Genomic DNA, 12,781 nt, shown 5'->3' on the forward strand with positions numbered 1-12,781 from the left:
GCCTGATGAAAGGGGTGGGCGTGGAGCGGGCAGGGTCCCCTCAGAGGGCCGGGACAAAAGTCACATTTAATGAAAACCTGGTAAAGTGTGCAAAGAGCGCTGCAGCAAAAGGGGTGGGGAAATGCAAGCAGCGTTCAAGGGTGACCGGCGCGGCCAGATGTCATTGTAGCGCCTTTCTGTGGTACATGTTGGGGAGCTACAAGACGCCCCGTGCTTTTTATTTCCCATGGGGTTAGGGGGCGCTTAGGGGGGGTCTCTCCGTCCTGTGTTACATGTCCCTCCCGGTGCCCCCATCCGCATGTAACTGGCCAGTCAGGAACCATTGTTTCAGTTTTAACACACCCAGGTCCTGAAAACATACAATAATGCCTATGACGTCATAGGCAGCACCACCTGTCCTTTAAGATGCATTATATACCATTTAAGATCAATGTATGTGGCAATGAAAGGCAAATTGTGTGGCAGCAAAAGATACATTATGCAGCATATTATACGATTAAAAGCAAATGATAGAATACATTCTGAAATATCCTCTACAGGTGGAAATTGTATCTCACGTTGCTACAAATGGGATTCCCAAAATAAAAGCACAAGAATCTTAAAATAGAAAAAACAATGCACATTAACCAATTTTCGATTCAAAATGTTATTCCTCAACAAATAATTATTTTGTCCTGCAATGGAACACAAATCCTATTTTCATTAATACTCTCCTTGCTACCTCCAGAGTGAAGTAGAATCTGTCAAATATATACAATTTAGCACCTGTGCAACCTTCCTGAATAAAAGGTGTGCCTCTTTTATTGTTTGCATCACAGTTCTGTTTAAAAGTAGCTTTCAGTTTTGGGTGTTAGGACTCAGCAAGCACGTCTTTTGCACTAGGACACAACCCTGTAGACCTGTATTTTTATGATGGATGTGTTTTGGTAGGTGGCACTTTAGGATTCAAGACACTGGATTTTAAAAACATAAGCAGCATTTTGGGGATTATTCTCCTAGAGTCTGGATGTCCTGTTTAGACAGGTAGAGAACAGTGCCCGTGGTGTAAATATGAATTTGTGGGAAGAAAAACAAAAATTTTCAGGATAAAGAATGAATTATTCCTTACACTCTGTTTGAAATGCATTTCATTTGCTAATTTTTTTGTTTACTGCTGCAGACTAGAGCCCTCCCCAAGTCCATCACCTGAGGATGTTACAGCGCCTCAGCAAAATTATCACCTCTTCAAGTTCCTGAATACAGTAATCAACAGCTGAAATGTGACCAGTTATCTTTTGCAAGCGCCAGGTGTGACTCTGCACTGTATGTCACAGTTGTGACAAGTGATCTCTTTAAGCAAGACTGTTCTTGTTAAAATCTTTCAATAATACAGAAAATAGTGGATAGTGTGTTAAGGGCGGCAAATCCATATTTATGAAGGGAAAGTTGTCACCACAGAAACAGGTTTTTCAAGTGGCGCAGATGACACCATAATAAGATATTCACATTTGAGGCAAGCTAAGCAGAACCATACTTTATTTTACTGCCAGATGAAACAATTTAGAGATATGAAAAAGTGTATTAGATATTAGGAAAGGCCTGCTGACCACAGACACACTTTTCAACTAAAATTTCATCGGTGCAAGCCACCATGCCCCCTCATCGTCACAACGCAGTAACACTTCCAACACTGCCCATGTGGCAACAGGGCCGGACTTGGAACTAAAACCGGCATTGGCAAAGTGCTCTGCCGGCCCCCCTGGGGTTTGGGGTGCGGCCGAGCTGTTTGCCAGGGGCCGGTTTCGGACGAATTTGTTACAGGGGCTGATATTGCAGCTATGAAGCAAAAATGGCCTGTCACAAAAACGGGCCAGCAAGGCCCAAAACCAGCCCTCCCCTCCTTGGCGGCCCCACAGGGAAATGCCTGGTGCCCGCAAGGGCCAGTCCGGCACTGTGTGGCAACCTCACAGTACTACCACTTTCACTCACTTATCACACCTTTCCTGTGGGGCATTCTCAATCTTTCTGTTCTGGCATTGGTCATAGGCAACTTAACATGCACCAGATCATCCTTCTCAAACCTACACACTTTCACGTATTTGATAAGTCATATCTCACTTTGCTCTTTCCGTTGACTCTCTTCAATTCTGTGGTTGTTGTACTAATATTGTGGTACAAGAATATTTAGGGACAAAATAGCTAAGAGTAAGTGCAAAATAGCTAAGAAAAGATTTTCTATTCCTAGCTACTTTAAAAAACAAAAATCTATTTTTGAAATTTGTTCTCCTCAATATTATACTTGTTGATATTCTGGTGTCGATATTCAGGGTATGCAGTAATTCTGTTCCTCACTTGCCCCTCAAGAGGATTCTGCCTTTCTTGTTCTTTTCCAATACACTGAATTTGTTCAGCCGTCTCTGTAACAGTAGATCCTGCAGAGCTCTCAAAGGTGTCACACTATGTGGCATACTGAGATATGCCCATAGCATTGATCTAATAGGATCTAACTTCACACCACTGGCAACACTTCCCCTTACATGTTTGCTAACTAACCTATTTATCCTCTCCGCGAATCCATTTTATTGAGGATAGTGATGACACTTCTTGTGTATTCTTCTTAGCATCCTTTTGAAATGCTTGGATGTTCTTGGATGTAAAAAGAACCCAATTACCGGACTACATGTATACATGCCAGATTCTCTAGAAAATTATTATTGAGAAAAGTAATGCGATTCTTTATATCAGGATCCTTCACAAACTTGACCTCCATCCATTTGGACATGTTATGTATATGGACCATGGCAAACCTTGGGCAATAGATAACACCCGAAATGGACACATAAAAGAAAAAAAAACACAGGATCACAAACTAGGCTCTCCCATCTCCCCTCCAACAAGGGGGTGGGGGGAGGAGTCTGATTTTCAAATCTATCATGCGGAGAACAGACAGAACAAGCCTTCACCTATTTTAGGCTTTATATGCTTGGCTGCTGTACACGAGAGTGTCAAGGCCTGAGTAGGACACCTCAGAAATCAACGAGCATTGCTGTAGCATCCAAGGCCCTCGCAAAACTTATTCACCAGAGAATCGCCCAGTGATCACTAGTTGCTACAGGACCTGGAGAAAAGGTCGGCCATATGGTGATGAAGTTTGCTGCACAGCAGGGGAATTAAGACTAGGATTTGCCTGATCTTCCACAGGTATATATTATCGCGATCATGGGATATTACAAACATTAGCACATTTTATGAGGATGCACAGAGATGTGTATGCATTGAACCTCGCAGACTAACAGAAACAATGAAATCATGCATTGTAGGACTATGGATCAGAGCACAACATATTGGCAAAAGCAATTGACCTTTCACCAGGGAGCCGAACATGGTGGCTCATTATGGATAAGGGCTTCGACAACGCTGATGCTTTCCAGCAGCTTCATACCCACTTGGTGGCCTTGTGTCCTAAAAGTTTGTAAGTTACAAAGGCTGTCACCTAAAGGCAAGAATCATCAGCATCTGGCAATTGTTGTTTTAGCAGGACAGTCCTTTAATTCATCGGAAATTCATAGTTTGGAAATCCTTCGCTCATCTGGCGATGCCGCAACTCCTAAAGCAGAAGTGTTTTCTTTCGACTGCTGGTGCCGGCTGCTAGCAGAGCCCTGGCTCCAACTTCCGCGCCCTCTTCCGACACCCAAGTCTCAGCCTCCCCTTCGCCTTCAATCGTCCCTCCATAGAGCGAATCACACATGGGATGTGACCTATGTTACCTTCTTGTAAATATGTTGCCTTCTCTTGTGAATTAGTGGCCCAGCGCCACCTGCTTTTGCAAATTAATGGCTTGGAGTGATCATAGAGGCATGGACACTGAAGGTTGAAAGCAACAAGCAACATCCTCGAACACGCCATTTTCCATGGTTGCTGAAACAATCTCTCTTTGATCTCATCTAAAACCAACATTTGCTGGAATGTTTGTAAAAAAAATAATGAAATAAAAAACTTCGGTGAAAGCAGATTTGCCAATAAATGTCCTGCTATGTCAAATTAGGGCTCCAATCACCACGTCATAAGTCCTAATTGGAGCAAATGTATAGCCGGTGCCCTCAGCTATTGACATCAAAAGACTGATCAGGCACTCTCGACTGACAGCTGGTCTCGAGAGCTGCTCTCTACCACACTGTTTCAACGTCAGCCCATCTAGGCTAACTTGGCAGATTTTCAATACCGCCAAGACGCAACGAAGAGCTCTTATGCGCAACGAAAGCCAAGCGATTTTGGCATTCAGTGCATTCCGATTCCCCTTCCATGAGCATTTTGTAGGCAGCTTTCAATTCAGGAAGATCAGGCCGTGTAATTAAAACCAATTGAAGGTAAATGAAATTCTGTGGAAAGATGAAGCGCTTGTCGCTTATGGTATAAAACACCCATTTATTTGATTAAGTCGCGGTTCGCAGTGAAGAGCTACTTGTGCGCTAGAACTAAGTAAGACACACAGTTAATTAGCCCTTAAAACCGCAGTGCATTTTAACGAACCTTGGAAGTGCTGAAAACCCGTCAGAGGAGCCATTACTGTAAATTCCAAAACAGGTCTTCGAGGTCCTTTCCGGGTGCGTAATGCCAACGCTGTCGTTCGAGAAAGTAAAATAGCACCCAAGCCTGTGTAGTTAATGCAAAATGCTTCTATGACTTATGGTAATGCTCTTCCTCAGAGGGTACGCGGGTTTTCGACTATATTCGTGTAGGCTAAAGCATTACGCGCAGTTGGATCTGTCTCCTGTAGGCAGGCTGTGAAAACTCAGTAGTAATTCTCTCCAAGTGGGAGTGTGGCCGGCCATGTTTTCATGAGAAGGCCCGCGTCCTCTGAGAAGTCAACCTGAAAGCCATGTCCTAACTGGCTAGAAATCTAAGACTCAAGCAGTAAGAACGGACACATGTAACCACTAAGTATCAGATAATGTCTTACTGCAGATGTACAGTGACGCAGCCCTTCGGTTTCTTAGTACCGGTGTTAAACGTGCTTCCAAATTCATAATAGTTATCCTCAAGACTGGTCCATTTTTCACACAAACCCCAAAACAGTGAACCAATCACTTGAGCATTCTCTTGCAGGTAACTGACTAAAAGCGTATATTGCGTTGAAATACCAATTCCAAAAGACTTCGTCTGTGGTCCTTGTTTTTGAAACCTCTTAACGCACTCCACCCAATATTGAGCTCAGCCACTTTACAACTCCTAAGTCTATATATGCGTGACCATACGTCTTTGGCTTCCCAGTCTCTCCTCTAGCTGCTGATGGCTGGATGTAGCACATTGAAACCTCTCTGTATCGTCCATCAGGGCATCAATGGCATTTGACCACTGTTCCTTCTGATTAAAGTTTGCACAAACTACCAAACTAGGTTGCTTCGTTGTAGACTAGCTTCACTGCGGGTGATCTCTTCCTTCAGAAAGTCTTGCCCCAATAGCAGTCCCTTGTCCATTCGGATGGCTAAACTGTGGAACTTTCTCCAAGCAAGAATGAGGAAAACCAGAAACCACCTTGAGTTCCAAAAAGTAGTAAAGACCTGGTTGTTTCCGATTTGAAACAGACCAGAATTAAAGTTGATGGTTTGTACTTTCAAGCGCACACATTTTTATGCTTTCACCTTTCCATGTCACTGAATGTACAGGAAAGTTTTCCACAAAACAGCTGCCACAAGTGTCTTAAACCAGGGCGTATGTAACTTGTGCAATTTGCTGTAGCGTAATTATGTGAAATTCCACCAAAATTCCATGAAATAAGATGTGGAGCATAACCCAGCATTAAGGACTATTTACCTATTGCAAAATTTATGCGTGCATGCAAAGTGGACCATTTGCAGTAAAAAAATAGCACTACATGCAACCGAACATAAACAGCAGCAGGCAGAAACATCTCTTGCTAGATAAGTTTGTTGTTCCTGTGCTTCTGTGGTAAGATTTTGTGCCAAATTACTAATTATTATGCGAATGGGCATACTTGCGTGATTTTTGGTAATTTTGTGTCAAAAAGTGATGCAAAATTACTCCTGTTACTCTTGAGTATATAACATTTTGCCCAGGCCCAATCCTTATAACCTTTCAACCTTACAAGCCAGCACATATAAAGGACACCCCAGGTACCCTAGTTTCTATAATCACTTTGTGACCTTGATTTAGTTTTTACACGCTATACAAAAGCTGAAATACAGGACAGTCACAGCAACAGTCACACCAATCCACAATGGCCGTGTTGGTTTCCACGTACCATCTCCTGAAGCCTAGCAGAGAAGCTGGCTCTAACACTTGTCACTGCCCCAATCTCCAGAAGGGACTGACTTCATGCTGCATCTGTCTGGGCTGGTCATGTGTAGACATCAGCGCTCCATCGCTCTCTTGCCGCTTGGGCTCCACGCAGGCCGCTCTCAGTTTTATTTTCTGGGTCCCTGCCTTTGGCTTCAGTTTTCCTTCTAACAGGCCTGCAGCTGCTTCTGAAAATGTGATCAGAGGGTGTTCCACAGAGTGTGGGAATGAGCATGAAGGGATGGAACCATCTGGGCTTGCTCATCCCGAACTTTCAAAGCATTACATCGAACAGCCTCTGCCCGGTGCCAGTTGGTTCCCTAAAGGGGTAACTACAACCAATGTGGCAACAGTCTATGTACAATCCTCACATACCTACAGTGTCAACAGAGTGTCTGTATTATTCAGATATGTATAGCCAGGTGTAAGAAGAGAAGTTTCTTTGAAGATGGTTTGTCAATTTTGGGTGGAGTGTGAGATAGGCTCCTTTCAAACATAATATTTTTTATTTACTCGATTTACTGAAAGCCTAAACAACAGTCGACCAGAATAACTGTGGATAGTTTATTACTGCAACAAGGAAGCAGGCTGTCGATAAAGGTAGAACCCTGTGTATTCATAAATTACCCTAATGAGCGGTACTCGGTTGAGGTCAGGGGAACCCACCCGGAGGATGCCAGGAGGTAGTTGTGAAACCAACAAAGAACAAGTGCCTATACTGATAGTAATTTCAAGGGGTTTGACCACCAGAAAAGAGAATTCTTCAGAACTGGGGTGTGCTTATAAATTGCTTTTTATTTTTAACGTCTAGGTCAAAGAAAGAGGGGGTATATTTGTATTAGTCATATACAATCGAACAGAAACCATAATTTTTATACACACCAGGAAAATTGTTATGGACAAAAAAACAGTGAAAATGTTAAAATCCAACAAGCATACCGAATTCATTCATATCACAATCATCCTTCACCTTTCATACATCAAACATCTACAAATACTCAACACGGTTAAATACGAATATGTAATCGTGCTGAGTATTAGGTCTGCTGCAATATGAACAATTATATATACAATTTTTACAGTGATTGTACAAGTGTAAATCAAATAAATCAACAAAATCAAATATGTAATCAAAAACAATTATCCAACAATTTATAACCAGTAATGTGGCAATATGTTCACACTACGGGAAGGACCGAAAGGGAGCAGACACTGGACATGAAGGGGCCTACGCGTTTCAAATCCCTATGGGTTGAAAGGGATTTTCATCAGGGCCAGGTAGCTCACTGTGGAGAATATCCGAGAGAGAGATAACACCTTAGGTGTGTGCGGTAGCCACGTTGTTGTAAAATCCCAGTCGAAGAGTAGGCGGAGAGATGAAGTTGGATGGCCGGGGGATCGTGAATAGTCACGTCCAAGCGCAGGATCGCGAATTTAGAAGAATCAGACCTCGTTGGTTTACAGCCTCGGTATAGAGCCAAGGATGTATTCGAAAAAATCTCCGGCGTCTCCAATAGCACTAGTCTCTCGCACATGTGACTCCACGCATGTGCGAGAGACTAGTGCTATTGGAGACGCCGGAGCCGGAGGCTGTAAACCAACCTAAGGTGTTATCTCTCTCTCTGATATTCTCCACAGTGAGCTACCTGGCCCTGATGAAAATCCCTTTCAACCCATAGGGATTTGAAACGCGTAGGCCCCTTCATGTCCAGTGTCTGCTCCCTTTCGGTCCTTCCCGTAGTGTGAACATATTGCCACATTACCGGTTATAAATTGTTGGATACATTGTTTTTGATTACATATTTGATTTTGTTGATTTATTTGATTTACACTTGTACAATCACTGTAAAAATTGTATATATAATTGTACATATTGCAGCAGACCTAATACTCAGCACGATTACATATTCGTATTTAACCGTGTTGAGTATTTGTAGATGTTTGATGTATGAATGGTGAAGGATGATTGTGATATGAATGAATTCAGTATGCTTGTTGGATTTTAACATTTTCACAGTTTTTTTGTCCATAATAATTTTCCTGGTGTGTATAAAAATTATGGTTTCTGTTCGATTGTATATGACTAATACAAATATACCCCCTCTTTCTTTGACCTAGACGTTAAAAATAAAAAGCAATTTATAAGCACACCCCAGTTCTGAAGAATTCTCTTTTCTGGTGGTCAAACCCCTTGAAATGACTATCAGTATAGGCACTTGTTCTTTGTTGGTTATAGATTGGCTCAGCCTTGCTGATTTAGGGCCAACCCCACTTGTTTCCAGGAGGTAGTTGTGAGCACCTGAGGATTGGATCACTGCCCTATTTCTTCACTGCAGTTCCAAAACGGGTACTTGCTGTTACTGAAACCAATACAGAGAAGAGGATGTGGCCTAATGGCTAGAGTGGTCGACCTCGAAGCTGGGGAACCAGGTCCGCGTCTTGGCACGGACGCTCAACATCCTGTGATTCTAGGCAAATCCCTTAATCTCCCTGTACCTAAAAAAAAAAACTTGTACATCTGTAATGCAATTTGTGCTCATGCAAAGTACTCGGATACCTTTGGGCCGAGTTCGTATTATATAACGACCCGCCCCAAATAAAAAAGTGTGCCTATGGACTAACGAAGCTTGCAGCTTGTCCGTCTTTGTCAATGACAAATGGAAATAGCATCATTTAGCATCGGTTTCAAATGGATACACAGCTCTTCTCCTTCCATGGTGAGACATCTAGACTGCTTTAACTGCAGGCAGCAAGTGGCAAACATCGCAGACATCTTGATAAGGTGCTTCAGCCGCCGCTTGTGATCTGTGAATTGTTGGCCACATTGAAACACGGTCTGCGGACGTCATCCTAACTGTACTAGGCAGAGCTACTTCGAACAGGTCAAATGTCCCTCAGACAATGAAGCTATCTATCTATCCCAACCATATCCACAGAAAATAAAACGCTGCAAAAAGCGTGAAGACCGCCTTCTTGAAGACCCAGCAGAAAAGACCTTTGCTAGGGGCTTGAATACATCTAGATGTTGACAATTGCATAGTCCATCTCTGAACTTCTGCTCCTCATTCAGACCTCTTATATTTCTATTTTTTTCATTCAAACCTTCAAATTCTCTCAAAAAGTTATCCTATCCAAGAATATTAGTTCCGACGGCCTCGCTCCTAATGAACACTGTTGCACCTTCCACTTTGGTCCTGTTCATGGTGGCTCCCTTCGGCTTTGAAGTCGTCTCCATCTACCAAACCATCGAACCGAATTCCTTAGTCATCTTCAACACTTGTTTATACGTGTATGTCAAACTGGGCTGTTCCACCTCTCTGCCTCAAATACCCTGTTTTCTAAAAAGTTTACAGCTCCCACTTTCCTACCACAGAAGTACCTCACACCATGTTTGGACCATTTAACTAAGTTTAGATCAAACTTTATAGAAGTCATTTTTTTGTTCACAGCTCTCTTGGAGCACCAAAACTTTTCTAAAGTCAATTAGCAGGCGTGGCTGTAACGGAGGACCGCCTCTATTCTTGTAGGTGGCGTGCCCCTATTCCTTTAAGCATGATACTGAAATGTGGGCAGCTGCTGCACATACATTGGGCATATTAACAATGTATGGGTACGACGACTTTGGTTTGCCCGCGCACTGATTCATATTCAAGCCAGGTCTGGTGGCTCAGTGGACTAATGCGTCCCCTGCAGAGGCCTGTGTTCGACCTCATGGTCACAGGTTCAAATCCTGGTGGGTCCACTCAGCCTTTCATCCATCCAAGGTCGATTAAATGAGTATCATTGAGTTGGATAACAATAAACATCTGTTATTCAGCGCCAAGATACCTATGTGTTATGTTATATGTTGGCCACAATTAAATCAGATTGAGATGCGGCACCCGCCATGATGCTTCCGGCTAGCCTACCTTCTCAGATAACACTGAAAAAATGGCTCACCCCTCGAATACACCAAAACCTACATGTGCCTTCAAATGACTCCAGGCACAGGACAGGAGCCAGACTGGCTATATCATGGTGGGTTGTGGTGGGCTGAGGTTCACTTTACTGAGATAGCGCGCTTTTTATGCCAGTGCGCTCAATGGCATGGAACTTCGCCCCCTCCTTGGATTTTGGCCCTGTGTAACAATACTGCACACAAAAAAAGGTAAATATTGCAACCTGAGGGACTGAGTTTAGCCTCTGATGTTTAATTCAATGCCAGCACTCTCTGAGACTGGAGCTAAAGCTTCCTGGAGAATGCGCGAGGCCGACGGCGCGGATGAGAGAGGGATATGGCAATTGAATTTTATCTCCATCTAGGAACGTAACCTCATTTCTGCACCATTAAAGCCACTCAGTCTGTCTGTCATTAATGAGAATTACATTTTGTCTCACAATATGAGGTAAGATTTTTTTTTTGCGACAGTGAAATTGAGTTAACCGATGAAAATGCAGTACAAAATGGAGTAGAGTTAAACAGCCGCCGCTGACTCGTCATTTCTTACCCGCTTACCTATATGCCACCGTAAAAGCCTCTAGAGCTTGTCCGCTGGCACCTCCATCTTGTGTCTAGGCTGAATACCTGGAAGTGGGGGCAACAGTGAGGCTGCCACTGCCTTTGGACTAATAGAATGAAAAACTTGCGTTTCATGGAGATCACCCTTGCTTTAGTAGAAAGAGAATCAAAGTACAGGGAAAAAAAATATTTGCTCAGAGTCACACAGTTTGGTCAACTGGGAAGCTGGCACCGAATTTCATATCTTCTGGTACAAATCACTTGCCAGAGGGTTTCTTTTGCCTACAAGTGGCAGGATCATCCTTAAGCCATGTGGCTCATATCCCAGCTGAAAGAAATTGTGAATAACTTGGGTTCGCCCTTGACGCAGAGATGTCCTTCGAAGAACTCATCACTATGAAAACCAAGGCGGCAGGGTACCAACTCTCCCTCCTGAAACACAGAAGCCCTTTACTCAACAATGCAAGCCTTCATCCCCTTCCACCTGGACAGAGGCATCGTACTACTCTACGGCCTTCCCAACTCCACACAGGCACCATGGAAGGCTTCCTACGGGTACTGCTCGTCTCATCAAGGACCTGTAGAAATCCCACTGCATCACCCGGACAGTGAAAGAACTTCACTGGCTCCCTGCTGCAGGTCTGGAGCATCTTCAGTAACAAATGGACCAAGCCCAAGGCCGCTGTATGAGTGTAGCACATCTCCAAACCCCAGGGCATGCACTTGGAACTGGTCCATGACTCTGCTCATCCCTGCACTCCCAAAAGGGCGCCCAGGTTACTGGTGGGAATAAGAGAGCGTTGTGTCCCTGTCAGGGGCATGAAGCACTGTATAAATACTACAATACAATACAAGGTCCTCTGAAACATCACCTAAGACTATCTGGCTGTGAAACATGTCTTTTCTGGTGGGCATCGCCATATGAGAGTGGACACTGCCTGATGGGAGGCGAGGAAGTGTAGGGAAGGAAAGACCAGAAGGAAGGACGTCTTCATAAAAGCTCCCTGAATCTAGGGCAGCATCTTCATGGACTCCTCCAGCCCTCTGGGGTTCAGAAACCGAGCCATGTCTACTCACAGAACACTCCCACCTCCCCAGTTAGACACCTACATCTCTGCTCAGCTGCACCCCTGGTCCATGGCCCTCTGTTCATCCCTGTGGTCCCTGAACAGGGCGTGGTCTCTGCTGCAACCTGCTCACATTTTGTTCACTTTCTTGTCTCTCCCAGGCTTTGTAAGGTGTAGAAATGAGTCTGATCTCCAAGGATACAAGCCATGGACTCCAAGGCTGGCTGGAGATGTCCCAGGACACCTCTGAAGGTGGGCGTGCCACGCTGAGGCACACTGCACTATTCAACAGGACTGGGATACAGACATTTCCATAAACATAAAGAAGAACTGGTAATCCAAGGTACTCCCCAAGCTAGTCCTGGAAGGGGGGGCACACATGGGTTTAATAGATGCTCAATGTCCAGCTGGCATGGGGGCTGATGTTATCTGCAGCAGGGGGCTTTGCACAACTTTTAGTTAACATTTTACCATGCCTGAATAGTCAATACAGACATTCATCTTTCCGAAGCTAACGAAGGAATACCACAATACCACTAAGTAGGGGTAAACTACTATCAGCCCTTTTGAAACCTGAGCGAGTTGTTGCTTTACACATTTAAAAATGTGTAATTATAAAACATTCGAATATCCATTTTGCTGACCCATTTTGAAAGGAGCTGGCTGCAGAATGCACCATAAACATAATTTAGCATCCGTGCTTTGATAAGTGTGCGCCTCTCCGCGAATAGTCTCAATAGACAACTCCGTCGGCTGAAGCCCCTGTGGTGGAGTTACTCGCGCAGAAAGGACAGAACATATTGTGGGCCTGGTACCTTACAGGGCAGGGGAGTTCATGATGTGCCAGATAAGCTGAATGTCCACGTTGTCATAAATAAACGAAGGGCGGAGCCCGCAACAATATGTTTGCGCGGCTGTTCGACAATCTCTGGTCCTTTAA

The 12,781-nt window shown here is 44.0% G+C and overlaps 1 protein-coding gene across 1 annotated transcript in view; it reads right to left on the reverse strand.

Moving 5' to 3' along the window:
* The window catches only part of TENM4 (teneurin transmembrane protein 4), a 1,632,468-nt gene that overhangs the window by 148,640 nt on the left and 1,471,047 nt on the right, over nucleotides 1-12,781 (reverse strand). The window lies entirely within an intron of this gene.

This window comes from Lissotriton vulgaris, chromosome 8 (genome assembly GCF_964263255.1).
Source record: "Lissotriton vulgaris chromosome 8, aLisVul1.2, whole genome shotgun sequence".
In the NCBI taxonomy this organism is placed as follows: domain Eukaryota; kingdom Metazoa; phylum Chordata; class Amphibia; order Caudata; family Salamandridae; genus Lissotriton; species Lissotriton vulgaris.